The sequence below is a fragment of the Erinaceus europaeus genome, chromosome 6, assembly GCF_950295315.1.
Source record: "Erinaceus europaeus chromosome 6, mEriEur2.1, whole genome shotgun sequence".
Lineage (NCBI taxonomy): Eukaryota > Metazoa > Chordata > Mammalia > Eulipotyphla > Erinaceidae > Erinaceus > Erinaceus europaeus.
In genome coordinates this window covers 16614950-16629923 of record NC_080167.1, presented here as the reverse complement: position 1 = coordinate 16629923, position 14974 = coordinate 16614950, and the positions used below count along the sequence as shown (strand labels likewise).

Here is a 14974-nt window from a genome sequence, read left to right as displayed (position 1 = left end):
AAAAGGGAATAAATAAAGGAAAGCACTGTCATCTCTCAACCATTCAGGGTGATCCATAGTGACAGGTGAACTGTCACTAGATTCCAGGTGAGCCTTGTTCATTTCCATTAGATCAGCTCTTGGCAAACAAGTCCCTCTCCACCCAATCTGGATATATGCCAGATTCAATTTAGAGTCCACTCAGCAGCCTCTTGGCCTTTAGTTTGTTTTGTCTTCTTTTTTTCTTGCCTCCAGGCTTATTGCTAGGGCTTAGTGCCTTCACTATGAATCCACTGCTCCTGTGGTAATTTTTTCGATTTTTAAAAAAAAATTTAAAATATTCCCTTTTGTTGCCCTTTATTGTTGTAGTTATGGCAAACGCTAGAAGAAGAAGTTGTAGTTATTATTGATGTCGTTGTTGTTGGATAGGACGGAGAGAAATGGAGAGAGAAGGGGGAGGGCAGGGAGAAAGAAAGATACCTGCAGACCTGCTTCACTACTTGTGAAGGGACTCTCCTGCAGGGGGGGGGGGGGGGGACTCGAACTGGAATCCTTCCGCTTTGGCGCCACCTGCACTTAACCCGCCGCGCTACCGCCCAACTCCCAGTTTTTTCAATTTTAATGGATAGGACAGAGAGAGAGGGGAGAGAAAGACACCTGCAGACCTGCTTCACCGTTTGTGAGGGACCCTCCCTGCAGGTGGGGTGCTGGGCGGGGTCTCGGACTAGATCCTTGTGGTCCTTGCCCTTGGTACTATATTCCCTTAACCCAGTGTGCCAACCCCCTCTTGGTCTTTATTTTCTAGAGTGTTCAATTAAGATGAAACTAGAGGAAACTATTTCGAAGTATTTTTAGTTCCTCCTGCAGGGTGGTACAGAATTTCATGCATACTCTGTGGCTATTATTGCTGCATCTGGGGGCCAGCTGGCATTTTCCTTTTTAAAAAAATCATTATTATTATGCTTACAGCATATTTGGTGTCTGGAAGAAAGAGCTGACCCTCCAGTTCTGTCTACACTCCCCCGGTGTGTAACTGCTATGAGTGGTCAGCCCTAGGTTTGGGCCTTTGCCTGGCCCACAAAGTCCAAAAGAAGTCGTGACGGCTCTGCTGCAGCCTGCCCCCCTGGATGTGTCATCGCACTCCTAGAGAACTTTTAAAAATGTATTCGGAGTGATAGTCGCCCGAGCCCCTGGCTCCCAGGCTGAAGCCCTAAGAGGGGAGGCGCCCCCGGGCGCGTGGGGCGGGTGACAGCAGGTCCGGACACCGCGGGTGGCCCGCGCTGGCTCGGTTCCTTCCGGCGGAGGCCAGCCTTCGGGGCGGGCGGAGGCGGCGGCGGCGGCGGCCCGGCCCCTCAGCCGGCCCGGCCGCCGCTCCCCGCGTGGCCTGACGGAGGCGCAGGCCGCCCGCCGCCGCCGAGTGAGGGAATGCGGAGCGGGCCCGGCGCGCGCGGACAGCAGCGGCCCCTGGGGCGCGCGGGGCACGGCGGCGCCGCGGCGTAGAGCTGTCCAGCCGGCCCGCCGCCCCGCGCTCTCGGCGCCAGCGCCGGCCAGCACGTGCGCCCGCCGACGCCGCGGAGCATGCCCGCCGGGGCCCGGCCGCTCGCCCGAGGCCAGCAGGCGCGCGGGGCCGCGGGGCGGGCGACTCCCGGGCGGCGCGAAGGGGACGGAGCCGCAGCGGCAGCCGCAGCCGCGCCGAGGGTGAGTGAGTGCGTGAGGGAGTGACTGCGGCCCGGCCGGAAGGCGGCGCGCCCGGCCCCCTCCTCAAGCGCCGGAGCCCCCTGCTGCCTGGCGGGCGCGCGGCTGCGGGAGGCCGGGCCGGGCGGGAGGGTGTGGCGCGCGGGGTCGTCGGCCCTGAGGACCCGGGCCCTGAAGGCTCGCTCGTCCCCGAATTTCCGTCGGTTGCTGCCGGGGCGTGGAGGACTCCCCGCCCCCAGGAGAAGCGTCCCCGCGCCCGCCCGCTCGGGGGCAGGTGGCGCCGGGCCTGCAGAGCCCGCGCTCCGGCGGGAAGGCCCCCGGGACGGCGCTCAGGCCGGGGACCGCTGCGAGCCCGCGGCCTAGCCGCCCCGGAGCCCCCTTGCCTCCATCCCGAGGCCCCTTCCTGTCGTGACCCGAGGTGCCCGCTCTGTCTGCGGAGGGACAGCACCCGGATCCCCACTTCTTATGGGGTGACCCGGAGAGGAAACTTTCCTGGGCCCCCCCCACCACCCCTAACCTCCATTCGGAGTTGACACAGGGTGCTGCCACACGAATGTCATCTCCAGGCAAGTCCTCTGGCATTGTCGCTGCCCCCTGCAGAGAGCTTCTAGAGTCTTCCTGGGGTGTGGGTTGGGCTGGGTCCCCAGAAACTGGGGCCTGAAGCCTCTGCCCCTGCAGAGGCATCTCCGGGGAGCCTCACTGGAGCATCATCCTTGGTGGTGGTGGTGGTGGTGGTGGTGGTCTCCCAGCAGCTCTCTCTCACTGGGAGTCAACCCGGAGGACAGATGGCACTAAGTGCCCAACCCCCTTCACCTGGATCTCCCCCCAGCTGGGTCCATCTGTGTACCCTGAACTCCCAATGACTTTATCAGGGTCCCCGGTGGGTGATGCGGTTCTCACATTCTTTTGCTTTTTGGGGGGTGGTGGTGGTGGTGGTGGTGGTGGTGCTGGTGGTGGTGCTGGTGGTGGTGGTGGTGGTGGTGGTGGTGGTGGTGCTGGTGGTGGTGCTGGTGGTGGTGCTGGTGGTGGTGGTGGTGTTTCTTTTGTGCCTGGCTCCTAGAGGACTAGGCAGGATTTTGACTCAACCCTGGGCCTGTCGGGATGTAATAGAAGTCCCTCCCTGGCAACCTGCTTCCTGGACCCTTGCTCCTCTGCCCCAGGATTGTCACTGTCACTGAGTGTTTTCTTTTGTTAAGAGACTCCTAGTGCGCAGGGTGGTGGGGAGACACTTCCAGCCCTCTCCCTTTGTGGACAAACGCAGTGAGCACTGTGTTTCTGGCAGGGAGTGACTTGCCGAATGACTCGGGCAGTACATGCTCTGCTCTGAAGATGGCAAGACCGGACTCAGGGTTTTCCGAGTGTATCTGGGCTGGGGATTCCCTCTCCTTTGACTGCTTGCCACATGGGAGGCAGCAGGGGGCGGGGAGGGAATAGAACAGTCGGCATGAAGGGTCCCGGTCTGTTTTTTTCCAGATGTTTTTTAAAAATATGTTTTTATTTATTTTATTATTGAATAGAGACAGAGAGAAATTGAGAGGGGAGAGGGAGTGAGACAGAGATACCTGCAGCCCTGCCTCACCAAGTATGAGGCTTCTCCCCTGCAGGTGGGGACCAGGGGCTTGAACCTGGGTCCTTGAGCAGTTTAGTGTGTGTGCTTAACTAGGTGTGCCACTGCCTGGCCCCTTTCCAGATGTTTTTTGGGAGCTTAGTCAGGCCCCTTGGTGTCTCTTGGTCTCGGCTAGCCTTTGTGGAATGTGGAGGAGAATTCTTTCAGGATCTGGGCTCTGGCTTCACCCACCTTTTCTCCCCACCTCAAGGGCCAGTTCCCCACTCCCACCCCAACTCCTTAGAGTTTTCCCGAGATGGGGTGTTGGGATGCCTTCCCTTTCCCTCTGCCCTGGCCGTGCTCACTGGATCCTCTCTGCCGTGGGTCCACTCTAGTCCTACTCACTGCAGGAATGGTGGTTACCTGTGTACTTGTAAGTAGGGCCAGGTGGTGGCACACCTGGTAGAGTGCATACACCCCATGTACCTCCTGGGATCTGTGCTGGACTGCATCTCAGTGCCCCCGTGCTTGGCACATACTAGGCTCTCAGGACAATATCAGTAGGAGCCAGTCAGCTCAGACGACCACCAAGAACCCTTCCTGTCCCTAGTTGTCAATTTGGACATTGGCCTTCGTGGGGACCCAACTGTCCCTCCTCCCTCTCGTGAGACATATTTTATTTTATTTTTTAAATTTTTTATTATATTTATTTCTTTTCCCTTTTGTTGCCCTTGTTTTTTTTTGTTGTTGTTGTTGTAGTTGTTGTTGTTATTGATGTCATTGTTGTTGGATAGGACAGAGAGAAATAGAGAAACGAGGGGAAGAGAGAAAGACAGACACCTGCAGACCTGCTTCACCGCCTGTGAAGTGACTCCCCTGCAGGTGGGGAGCTGGGGGCTGGTACCAGGATCCTTACATGGGTCCTTGCGCTTCACGCTACCGCCCAACTCCCATGAGACCTATTTTAAAACAAGGCACGTGTTCTCCCAACTGTCTGTCAGGTTGAGTCTTTCCAACTTGGACTCTGAAGAGAGCCAGTCATGGGGACTGGGCAGTTCTTTGTAGAGATCAGCAAAGGAAACTTCTGGTGCTTCGAGATCCCCGCTGTGCTGCTTTTGGAAGGACGCCAGGGCATGTGGGCTCACACAGGATGACAAGAGCTCGCTCCTTGTCAGCCTCCTAAGCCGCCCGGCTGATCCCACGTCCAAGCAAGCTCCAGTGAGCAGCCTGGGCTCGAGTGCCTCCTCAGCTTTGTTTCTGGGAGAGCCACCCCAACACCTGTTTAACAGGAGCCCTTGCCACTGGACACCATGAGCTGAGTGGTCTTTGCATAGCTTTTCTGGGGGTTGTTCTGTTGGTCTTGATTAAGCCTCACTGGACACCCCTGCATGTTCTCTCTCTTTTTAAGAGATTTAAGGGAGGTCAGAGAACTAGCTCACTGAGTGGGTATGTGTGTGTCTTGCCCAGAGCCTGGGCACCATATACTGCTGGTGCTTTGGTGTCTCCCTCTCTGTCTTTCTTTGAATGAAAAAAATTGGTCCTGAGGGAGTCGGGCGGTAGTGCAGCGGGTTAAGCGCATGTGGCGCAAAGTGCAAGGACCAGTGTAAGGATCCTGGTTCAAGCCCCCAGCTCCCCACCTGCAGGGGAGTCGCTTCACAAGCGGTGAAGCAGGTCTGCAGGTATCTGTCTTTCTCTCCCCCTCTCTGTCTTCCCTTCCTCTCTCCATTTCTCTCTGTCCTATCCAACAACAACAACAACAATAATAACTATAAAATAAAACAAGGGCAACAAAAGGAAATAAATAAAAATTTTTAAACAATTGGCCCTGAATGGTGAAATCACACATGCATGAGGCCCTAAAGATGCCCAAAGAGATTCATTTTGAGAGAGAGAGAAAATACTGCTCAACTCTGGCATGAATGGTATCACAGATGGCACCTGGAGCCTCTGTGCTATGACCAACTGAGCTAGCTCCCCAGACCCTTGGATTCTCTTAGATGTCCTCTGGTTTGCTTCCAACACTCATCCTGGGCACTGACTTCTCTGCTACTGACCTTTTTTTCCCCACTGACTTATTTATTTATTTATTTATTTTTGCCTCCAGGGTTATCGCTGGGGCTCAGTGCCTGCACTACAAACCCACTGCTCCTAGAGGCTATTTTTCCTATTTTGTTGCCCTTGTTATTATTGTTGTCATCGCTGCTGTTCTTGTTGTTGGATAGGACAGAAAGAAATTGAAAGAGAAGGGGAAGACAGAGAGGGGGAGAGAAAGATAAACACTTGCAGACCTGCTTCACCTCCTGTGAAGTGACACCCCCTTGCAGGTGGGGAGCCAGGGGCTTGAACCAGGATTCTTTTTTTTTTTTTTTAATAATTTATTTCTTTATTGGGGAATTAATGTTTTACATTCAACAGTAAATACAATAGTTTGTACATGCATAATATTCCCCAGATTCCTATTTAACAATACAACCCCAACTATGTCATTCATCATCTTTCATGGACCTGTAATCTCCCCACCCACCCACCCCAGAGTCTTTTACTTTGGTGCAATACGCCAATTCCATTTCAGGTTCTACTTGTGTTTTCTTTTCTGATCTTGTTTTTCAACTTCTGCCTGAGAGTGAGATCATCCCATATTCATCCTTATGTTTCTGACTTATTTCACTCAACAGGATTTTTTCAAGGTCCATCCAAGATCAGCTGAAAACGGTGAAGTCACCATTTTTTACAGCTGAGTAGTATTCCATTGTGTATATATACCACAACTTGCTTAGCCACTCATCTGTTGTTGGACACCTGGGTTGCTTCCAGGTTTTGGCTATTACAAATTGTGCTGCCAAGAACATATGTGTACATAGATCTTTTTGGATGGGTGTGTTGGGTTCCTTAGGATATATCCCCAGAAGAGGAATTGCAGGGTAGGTCCATTTCTAGCCTTCTGAGAGTTCTCCAGACTGTTCTCCACAAAGGTTGGACCAATTGACATTCCCACCAGCAGTGCAGGAGGGTTCCTTTGACCCTACACTCTCTCCAGCATTTGCTGCTGTTACCTTTTCTGATGTATGACATTCTCACAGGAGTGAAGTGGTATCTCATTGTTGTCTTGATTTGCATTTCTCTGACAATCAGAGACTTGGAGCATTTTTTCTTGTGTTTCTCGTCCTTTTGGATCTCTTCTGTGGTGAATATTCTGTCCAAGTCCTCCCCCCATTTTTGGATGGGGTTATTGTCTTGTTGAGATTTGCAAGTTCTTTATATATTCTGGTTATTAGCCTTTTGTCTGATGTATGGCATGTAAAGATCTTCTCCCATTCTGTGAGGGGTCTCTTGGTTTGGGTAGTGGTTTCTTTTGCTGTGAAGAAGCTTTTTAATTTGATGTAGTCCCATAAGTTTATACTTGCCTTAGTCTTCTTTGTAATTGGATTCGTTTCATTGAAAATGTCTTTAAAATTTATGCAGAAAAGAGTTCTGCCAATATTTTCCTCTAAGTATTTGATAGTTTGTGGTCTAACATCCAAGTCCTTGATCCACTTGGAATTTACTTTTGTATTTGGTGAAATACAGTGATTCAATTTCATTCTTCTGCATGTTTCAACCCATTGTTTCCAACACCATTTGTTGAAGAGACTCTGCTTTCCCCATGTAATAGTCTGGGCCCCTTTTGTCAAAGATTAGATGTCCATAGGTGTGGCGCTGAACCGGGATTCTTATGCTGGTCCCAATGTTTTGTGTCATGTGTGCTTCTTCTTCTTCTAGCGTTTGCCCTTCTTCCGTAGCCAGTCAACAGCATCAGGTTGAGCCTGATGTAAAGTTTCGAGACCTCCTTTGAATCTGGAGAGGTGGCAGTCGTTGACTATGTGGGTCATAGTCTGTCTGTAGCCACAGGGGCAGTTCGGGTCGTCTCTGGCTCCCCAGCGATGGAACATAGCGGCGCACTGGCCATGGCCTGTTCCATAGCGATTTAGGAGGGCCCAATCATAACGTGCTAGGTCAAAGCCGGGTTGACGCTTGCAGGGGTCTGTGATGAGGTGTTTGTTCTTTACCTCAGCTGACTGCCAACTCTGTTTCCAAGAAACTGGAACAGAGAAGTTCAGTGTAGGCATAGGGGACCAGATTGGGTGACGAGACGTCAAGCGTTGGACAGGGTGGGCGAAGATATCCGCGTATATTGGCAGGTCCGGTCGAGCATAGACGTGGGAAATGAACTTAGATGATGCCGCATCCCGACGAATATCTGGCGGGGCGATGTTGCTAAGAACTGGCAGCCATGGAACCGGGGTGGAACGGATGGTTCCAGAAATGATCCTCATGGAGGAATATAATTTGGAATCGACCAAGTGGACATGGGGGCTACGGAACCATACTGGGGCACAGTATTCTGCAGTGGAATAGCATAATGCCAGAGATGATGATCGTAGTGTGGAAGCGCTCGCGCCCCATGAAGAGCTGGCCAGTCTTGCAATGATGTTATTCCTCGCGCCCACTTTTGCTGCATGTGTGCTTAACCCTCTTCACTACCACCTGGCCCCCTCCGACTGACTTTTTTTTAAAAAATGATTTATTGGGGAGTCGGGCGGTAGCGTAGCAGGCTAAGCGCAGGTGGCGCAAAGCGCAAGGATCGGCGTAAGGATCCCAATTCGAGCCCCCTGCTCCCAACCTGCAGGGGAGTCGCTTCACAGGGGGTGAAGCAGGTCTGTAGGTGTCTATCTTTCTCTCCCCCTCTCTGTCTTCCCCTCCTCTCTCCATTTCTCTCTGTCCTATCCAACAACGATGACAGCAATAACAACAATAGTAGTAAGTACAACAATAAAACAAGGGAAACAAAAGGGAATAAATAAATATTTAAAAAATCATTTATTTATTCCCTTTTGTTGCCCTTGTTATTTTATTGTTGTAGTTATTGTTGTCGTCGTTAATAGGACAGAGAAATGGAGAGAGGAGGGGAAGATAGTGAGGGGGAGAGAAAGATAGACACCTGCAGACCTGCTTCATCACTTGTGAAGCGACCCCCCCTGCAGGTGGGGAGCCGGGGGCTTGAACCGGGATCCTTACTCAGGTCCTTGTGCTTTGCACCTCCGGCTTTTAACCAGCTGCACTACTGCCAGACTCCCCCACTGACTTTTTTAACATTAAAAATATTTATTTAAAAATATTTACTTAATTTGATAGGACAAGGATAAATTGAGATGGGAAAGGGAGATAGAGTGGGAGAGAGACAGAGAGGCCCCTGCTTCCCTGTTTCTCCACTTGTGAAGCTTCTTCACTGCAGGTAGGGACTCACGTCTTCGTGCATGGCACTAACTTCTTACAGAGCCAGGTCAGCATTGCCTCCATCTTGGGAAACTAGGATGCTTTCTCCTTTGCTAATGAAAAGGCAAACACATGAGGCTTGTGTTCTGTGCCCGTGGCCTGCGTGTGCCCTCAGGGAACCCAGAGGAACAGGGAAGTCAGCTTCTCCACCTGAAAGCTCTGTGGGTTTGTACCCAGTTCTGCCTGACTCCTCCCCTATTTCCCAGACTGCTTTACCTCTCCCTGGCTTCCAGAGAGCTCTGCGGATAACATGATGTTCCATAGAGCAGCTGCTGTCACAGAAAAGCTGAACTCTGGCAGTGGGTGGTGCTGAGGATCAAACCCAGGCCCTGTCTTTTGCGAGTCCTCTGTGCTTCCACTACTTTATCTTCCTGGCTTCCCTCACTCTCTCCCTCTTCACTGTTTGTTTGTGTAGAGACCTAGCTGTGTTTTTTTAAGCCATCACAAAAGATTTCTGGAAAGCCGGATGAACAAATGAGTTGGAGACAATAAGCAATGTGGCGCTCAAACTTCAGTGGTGGTTGGGGGAACCTCACCTGCCACACTCACCGGACAGGTGTGAGAAGCTTACAGGGCAGCAGAGTTCTGCAAGCGAGCTGGCCTTTCTGTTCAGGCTGCCTGGGGCCATTTCCTGGAAGACGCAGATTAGAGGAAACCTGAAGGATTGTTTGGAGGCATGAGAGCTAGGGTATCTGTGAAGGTGGGGAGGATCTGTGGACAACCTCCCCAAGCCCCCAGCTATCCTGCTGGGGTGCAAAGGCTGAAGTGGCGTCTTGTTGTGTCTTTTCAGATCCTCTCCGGCCTTGATGCAGGTTTGGGAACTCTGGAGCAAGGAGACCCTCCTGCTCAGGATAAGAAACCGAGGCTGACAGAACGGGGATGTGGTTTTGACGGTCGCCGCCAGGCCTAGGCTTTTTGGTGCCTGTCCCGTACTCTGCTATTCCCCAAGCTGCCCTGGCCGAGCCCTGTGTTTGGGTGCCTTCTTTCTGCAAAATGGATATGAGGGTGCCCGGTGAGCACCACTGCACACTTCTTGCTCTAATGTAGGAGCAGATAGCTCCCCACCAGATGGGTCCTGCCAACTTCGGGTGGGCGACTAACCTTGTGGGCCTTGGGGAAGAGCCAGCCTCGTACTATTCCATCATAAAGCTTTACCCCTGTGGACCCATCCCCTTGTAGGGGGCTTGGGGAAGGGGACAGAGAGTAGGGGTGCTGGGAAACTTGGTGTTTTTTAATTTTTTTAAATTATATTTATTTATTTTCCCTTTTGTTGCCCTTTTTTATTGTTGTTGTTGATGTCGTTGTTGGATAGGACAGAGAGAAATGGAGAGAGGAGGGGAAAACAGAGAGGGGGAGAGAAATAAAGACACCTGCAGACCTGCTTCACCACTTGTGAAGCGACTCCCCTGCAGGTGGGGAGTCGGGGGCTTGAGCCAGGATCCTTACTTTGCACTTTGCCCCACGTGCACTTAACCGCTGTGCTACGGCCCAACTTGGTTTTTTACCAAGAGTATCTGTTTGTGGTGGTGCTGGGGATTGAACCAGGGATCTCAGAGCCTCAGGCATGAGTCTTTTGCAGAACCATTATGCTATCTCACACACCTACTTGGGGAATTATCAGAGTAGGAAGTGAAAATGTTGTTGTTCCCCTACCTCAAGGATTCCTGCCTCAGACATGATGTGAGGACATGATGTGAGACAGCAGCCCGCAGAGCAGACCTCCAAGTATAAAACACATCTACACACACGGTCGAGTCTCCTTTGTTGTAATTCTGTGCTATAAAGTGCTGTGAACACTTATTTTTCTCCTGCTGGGTTCCTAGGGGAAAAATATGGGTTCTGTGAGTCTCTGATCACAACATGTTTGTAAACCTTATTTTATGTGTTTCTGTCTAAAGAGGCCTTATTTAATATATACCATTGACTCATAACCAGCAGTATTAGTCAGGCATTGCTTAACGTTTGGGTGTGTGATCAAGGCCAGACAACATATACAAAGGTGGTCCCCATACCTTACAGTCAGGGGTGTAAGCTGTGCCATCTAGATTCATGTCATTAACTCTGTAATATTTGCATGGAGATAAAATCGCCCAGAGACATTTCTCTGAGGGCATCCCCAAGGCTGAACTGCACATGACTGTAACTTGCATCAGCACAAGGTGTACCCATGCGGCTTTTTGTTCAAAAGCTCAAAGACTTGAAAACCTCCGTGCTAGTCACAGCAGGACAGGGACAGGTGTGTCAGAGGCAGCATCACCTTGTCCTGTCTCAGTGGGGATTAGGCCTGTTGAGAGAAATGGATTTTTCACCACTCTGTGTGCTTGCAAACTACTGTGACCTTGCCCTGGATGTGGATTTGGGGGTTTCAAGTGCACTTTGTTGAGGAGGAGACTTGGGAATTGAAGATTCTGGTAATAATGAGACCCAGCTGTCTATAGGAAGCCTGCTCACAGCTGCCGTGTCTCGCATGAATATGCCTGAGAGGAGAGACCACACCCTCGTTCCCCAGAAAGGGAAAGCAGGTACACAGGGAAAGAGCTCTACAGGTAGAGCACAGGCCTTGGCTTGCTTGCTTCAGGCTTCTGGTTCCATCTTCCTGCTGCATGGACCAGAGTGATGCTGTGGTCTCCTTCACATGAAGTAATTATAAGAGATTTATTTATTGCCTCCAGGCTTGGTGCCTGCACTATGAATTCTGCTCCTGGAGGCTGTTTTTTCCCATTTTTGTTGCCCTTGTTGTTATTGCTGTTGTATTTTTTCCCCATTTTTGTTGTCCTTAGTTGTTATTGTAATTGTTGCTATTGCTGTTGTTGGATAGGACAGAGAGAAATGGAGAGAGAAAGGGAAGACAGAGGAATGGAGAGAAAGATAGACATCTGCAAACCTGCTTCACCGCCTGTGAGGCAACCTCCCCCCTGCAGGTGAGGAGCCGGGGGCTTGAACTGGGATCCTTACACAGGTCCTTGCGCTTTGTGCCATGTGTGCGTAACTCACTGCACCACCGCCCGACCCCCATAATTATGAGCTCTTTAAAAAGAAAAGGAAAGGAATGGCAGACAGGCTCAGAGAGATGTAGTGCCTTGCTCTAGTGCACAGGGTTGGGTCCCAGGCTTGTCCCCAAGGAGCTCGTGCCCGGGTGTGGCAGGCTCTTCCCACACAGCTGTCACCGGCCTCCTTCCTTCCTCTGGTTCCGCAGCCTGGGTTCAGCTGCAGCTCTTGTCATATCCCCAGGAGACTTCACTGCCACTTTACTGCCACTCAGTGAATGCTTGGTGAAGGAAGGCCACAATCTGTTTGTCTTAAAGAAGAGAAAGGAAAAATCCTCAGGCACTGAGCCCTCCTGCTGTCCAGCACCCCTTCCTCTGCACTCTGAGTAGGGGGTGCTCTGTTCTGACGCACAGGTGGCACCTCAGACACGACTGGTTTTTACTGAGAGGGGCTGGAGGCAGGTTTTTACCCAAGAGTGATACGTTAAGGAGGAATGCTGGGACTGTGGGGACTTCTTGGGCTCTCAGTCCTTGTCTTTCTGCTCCTAGCAATCTTTTCCAAAACATCAGACCCTGTGTGTTTGCTAAGAGTTGGCACAGAGGGGACATAGACCAGTGCTGTCTTTTCTTGTGAGCTCCAGCCCCTTCCCCCTTTAAGCTCTGCACCTGCAAGATCCTTCCGGGCTGACCCTCCCCCACAAGGGAGAAAGGAGGTGAAAAACAGAGGGAGAACACAGAGACAAGGAGAGATAGCACTGCTTCTCAGCTCATCAAGTTCCTCTTTTATGTGGTGCTCCCATGCTGTGACTGGGGCTCAAACCCCGGTCCTCACACATGGTAAAGTGTGTGTTCCACCAGGTGAGCCATCTCCCAGCCCCTCTCTTTTCAGAGGTGGTTTTGGTGAAGGACAGAGTTTTCTCTGTTGGCAGCTGGTGTGTTGGGTACTCCCCCTCCCCCCTAACCCCCAAGGATCCTGGGGGACTCATTGATGTGATGTGGAGCAGGCCTAAGTCCTTCTGCCTTCCCTAATGGGATGGTCCCACCTCATGGAATCAGCTCTGGGGAGCTGACACCCGCGCCCTTTGAGGCTGGTGGGGCAAGGCCTAGGCTTGGTGGGCTGGCCGTGCCGGGGGCAAGGGACAGAGTGTCCGAGTAGAGATAAGCGGCCATTCCTGCTTTCAACAGGCAACAGCTCCCATCTGCAGAAGGCTGGCTGAGAGGCCAACTCAGTCAAGGCTGGTTTAGGAGTCTGTCCTCCCTCCTCTCTTCTGCTGAAAGGCCTCGCTAATTGCTTTTCTTGGCACTTTGTAAGAGTTGACTTTTCACTTGCTTTTTTTTTTTTTTTCCTGAGAGGGAGAAAAACCAAACATTTTCTGCAATTAGAAATTTCCCCTCTCGGGTAATCACAATGGTGAAAAGCATTAAAACCCTTTGGAAACCACATGTAAGTTAAGTGGAGCTCTGCGGGTGAGGTGGGGGGTAGTGGATTTGGTCAGTAGGGACAGCCAGACATGGGGCTCCGGCGCAAGGCGAGGGCAAGTTCACATTTATTTTGAGTTTGCCTGCTGCAGCATATTTCAGTGAGTTCATCAGTGTTGTACATCTGACAGGCCAAGCGTTTATTGTGGTTGAGCCATCTGGGAGGTGGGAGGCCTGCAGCCTGCCCCGTGACAGTCAGTAACTACCCTTCTCAAGGAACCCGGTTTGATGTGTTTAAGAACCCCGTGCTGAAACACCATTAATAACAAAAGCCTCAGGAGTTCTGGAAACGCTGTCACTTATCTAACCAGCAATTGGGTGTGTAGAACCTCGGACCTCATTTCCCCCTCACATGCGTGACATTTTCCAACATGGAGAAGCCAGTCCCAGAGCGGCTTTTTGGTCCAAGTTTGAGCGGGAAAGAGGCTCTTTCTCTCATAAGCGGATGCCACACAGCCTGAGCACTCACTGTAGGGAGGATCCGAGGGAGGCAGGTAGGTAGCCAGGGCTCCTGCGTCAGCTAGCAGCCAGGGTGCTAGAGCTCAGGGCTGATTTCAGCCCTGCCTGGGTGACTCACCGGAGCAGCCTGGGTTCACGGTCATGACTGCTGGCCAACTCCATCTGTCCTGCTCTCTTCCCTGGACATCAAGGTCTTATAGCACCTGACTACACCCATTTTTCTTTTCACCCAGTTATTTCCCCTGCAGAAAGTCCTCTTTCCTAAGGAATGTTCTGTCTGACTCCAGCAGGGGGGAAAGAGGAATTCAGCATTGTACTAATGGGCGAGCCAGAAGGAACACTGGAAAAAACCCAAGTCCCAGTGTTTGACCTTTCCAGGGGAGGAATGACTTTCCATTTCCCTGAAAGCTCAGAGCATAGGGCTGGGCGTGGAGCAGGACTGGGAGGCAAGGACTTGGCCAGGCACAAAACCTGGGGCTCCTAGTGCTCTCAGGTTTGTCTCAGTGACCAGATGCCACAGGACTGATCTTTGGGGGGGGGGGGTCAGACTAATAATGGCACCCACACTGTGCCCACCTAGGAGACTCCTGGTTATGGACTTTCAGAGCTGCTGAGGGTTTTGCTGGAGAATGCAGCTCTACCTCCTTCAGACCACATGGTCCTCATCTAACCCAGCTTTGCAGGGGCTGAGGGGCTGTGACTTGTGTTTCTGAGTCTTGGCCTGGTGACAATAGGGCGAGGGGCAGAGGAGAAGGGACCTTTTTTACATGCCTGCATTTTGTTTAATGTGTACCTGTGCACAAAGTGTCTTTCCCTTTTGTAGTTCTTGTAACCCACGGCAGGGCTGCTATACCCATTTTATAGATGGAGGAAACTGAGGACTGGAGATTTCAGGATCTCTCCTGTCATATCTCACTGGTGGGGAACTCCCAACTCTGAGAATCTTGAGATCCACAGGAGGGTGACTGCTGGCTAGAACTTCTGACCCCGCCCAGGTCTGGGGCCTGCCATGCTCATGTCCATAGACGTCACAGCAGTTAACAGGACCTGTGTGGTGGTGGTGTCTTGTTGAAACCTGCCCTATTTCCTGATCTGGCTCAGTCTGCACAGTGCTCCTCAGTCTGGGCCTGTTTGGGGAGTTCTGTTTACTTTCTATTTTCCAGAGGGGAAAACAGAATCCACTCCCCCCCCCCCCCACTCCATGCTATAGATTTTGCTTTTCAGAGAGGCCAAAGGGATGGAGGGAGCATTCTGGGACCTGCCTTGAGACCGTGGCTCCTATCATGACTTTGAGGCCAGATGTGGAGAATACTGTCTTTCTAGCCACATGCCCCGAGAGGTGGGCCAGCACCATTTGGGTGTGTGTGTGCTGTGTGGTCCTAGCAGGTGAGGTGCTGGAAGGAGGCACTTTATCTTCCCTGAGTGAGAGCAATATTAGGGCTGGTCAGGAGGATCCTTATACATAGGCACTGGGCAGATGGGCGGTTTTTAAGAGCACACAGTTCTGAGTGAGCCT

General features: G+C 51.7%; 1 protein-coding gene across 1 annotated transcript in view; it reads left to right on the top strand.

Annotated features, from left to right (window-relative positions):
* The first annotated feature begins 1353 nt into the window (after positions 1 to 1353).
* PITPNM2 (phosphatidylinositol transfer protein membrane associated 2) overlaps positions 1354 to 14974 on the top strand; it is a 174469-nt gene continuing 160848 nt past the window's right edge. The window contains exon 1 of the mRNA XM_060193193.1: positions 1354 to 1677. The gene's annotated coding sequence lies outside the window, so the exon portion shown is untranslated. The remainder of the gene's footprint in view (positions 1678 to 14974) is intronic.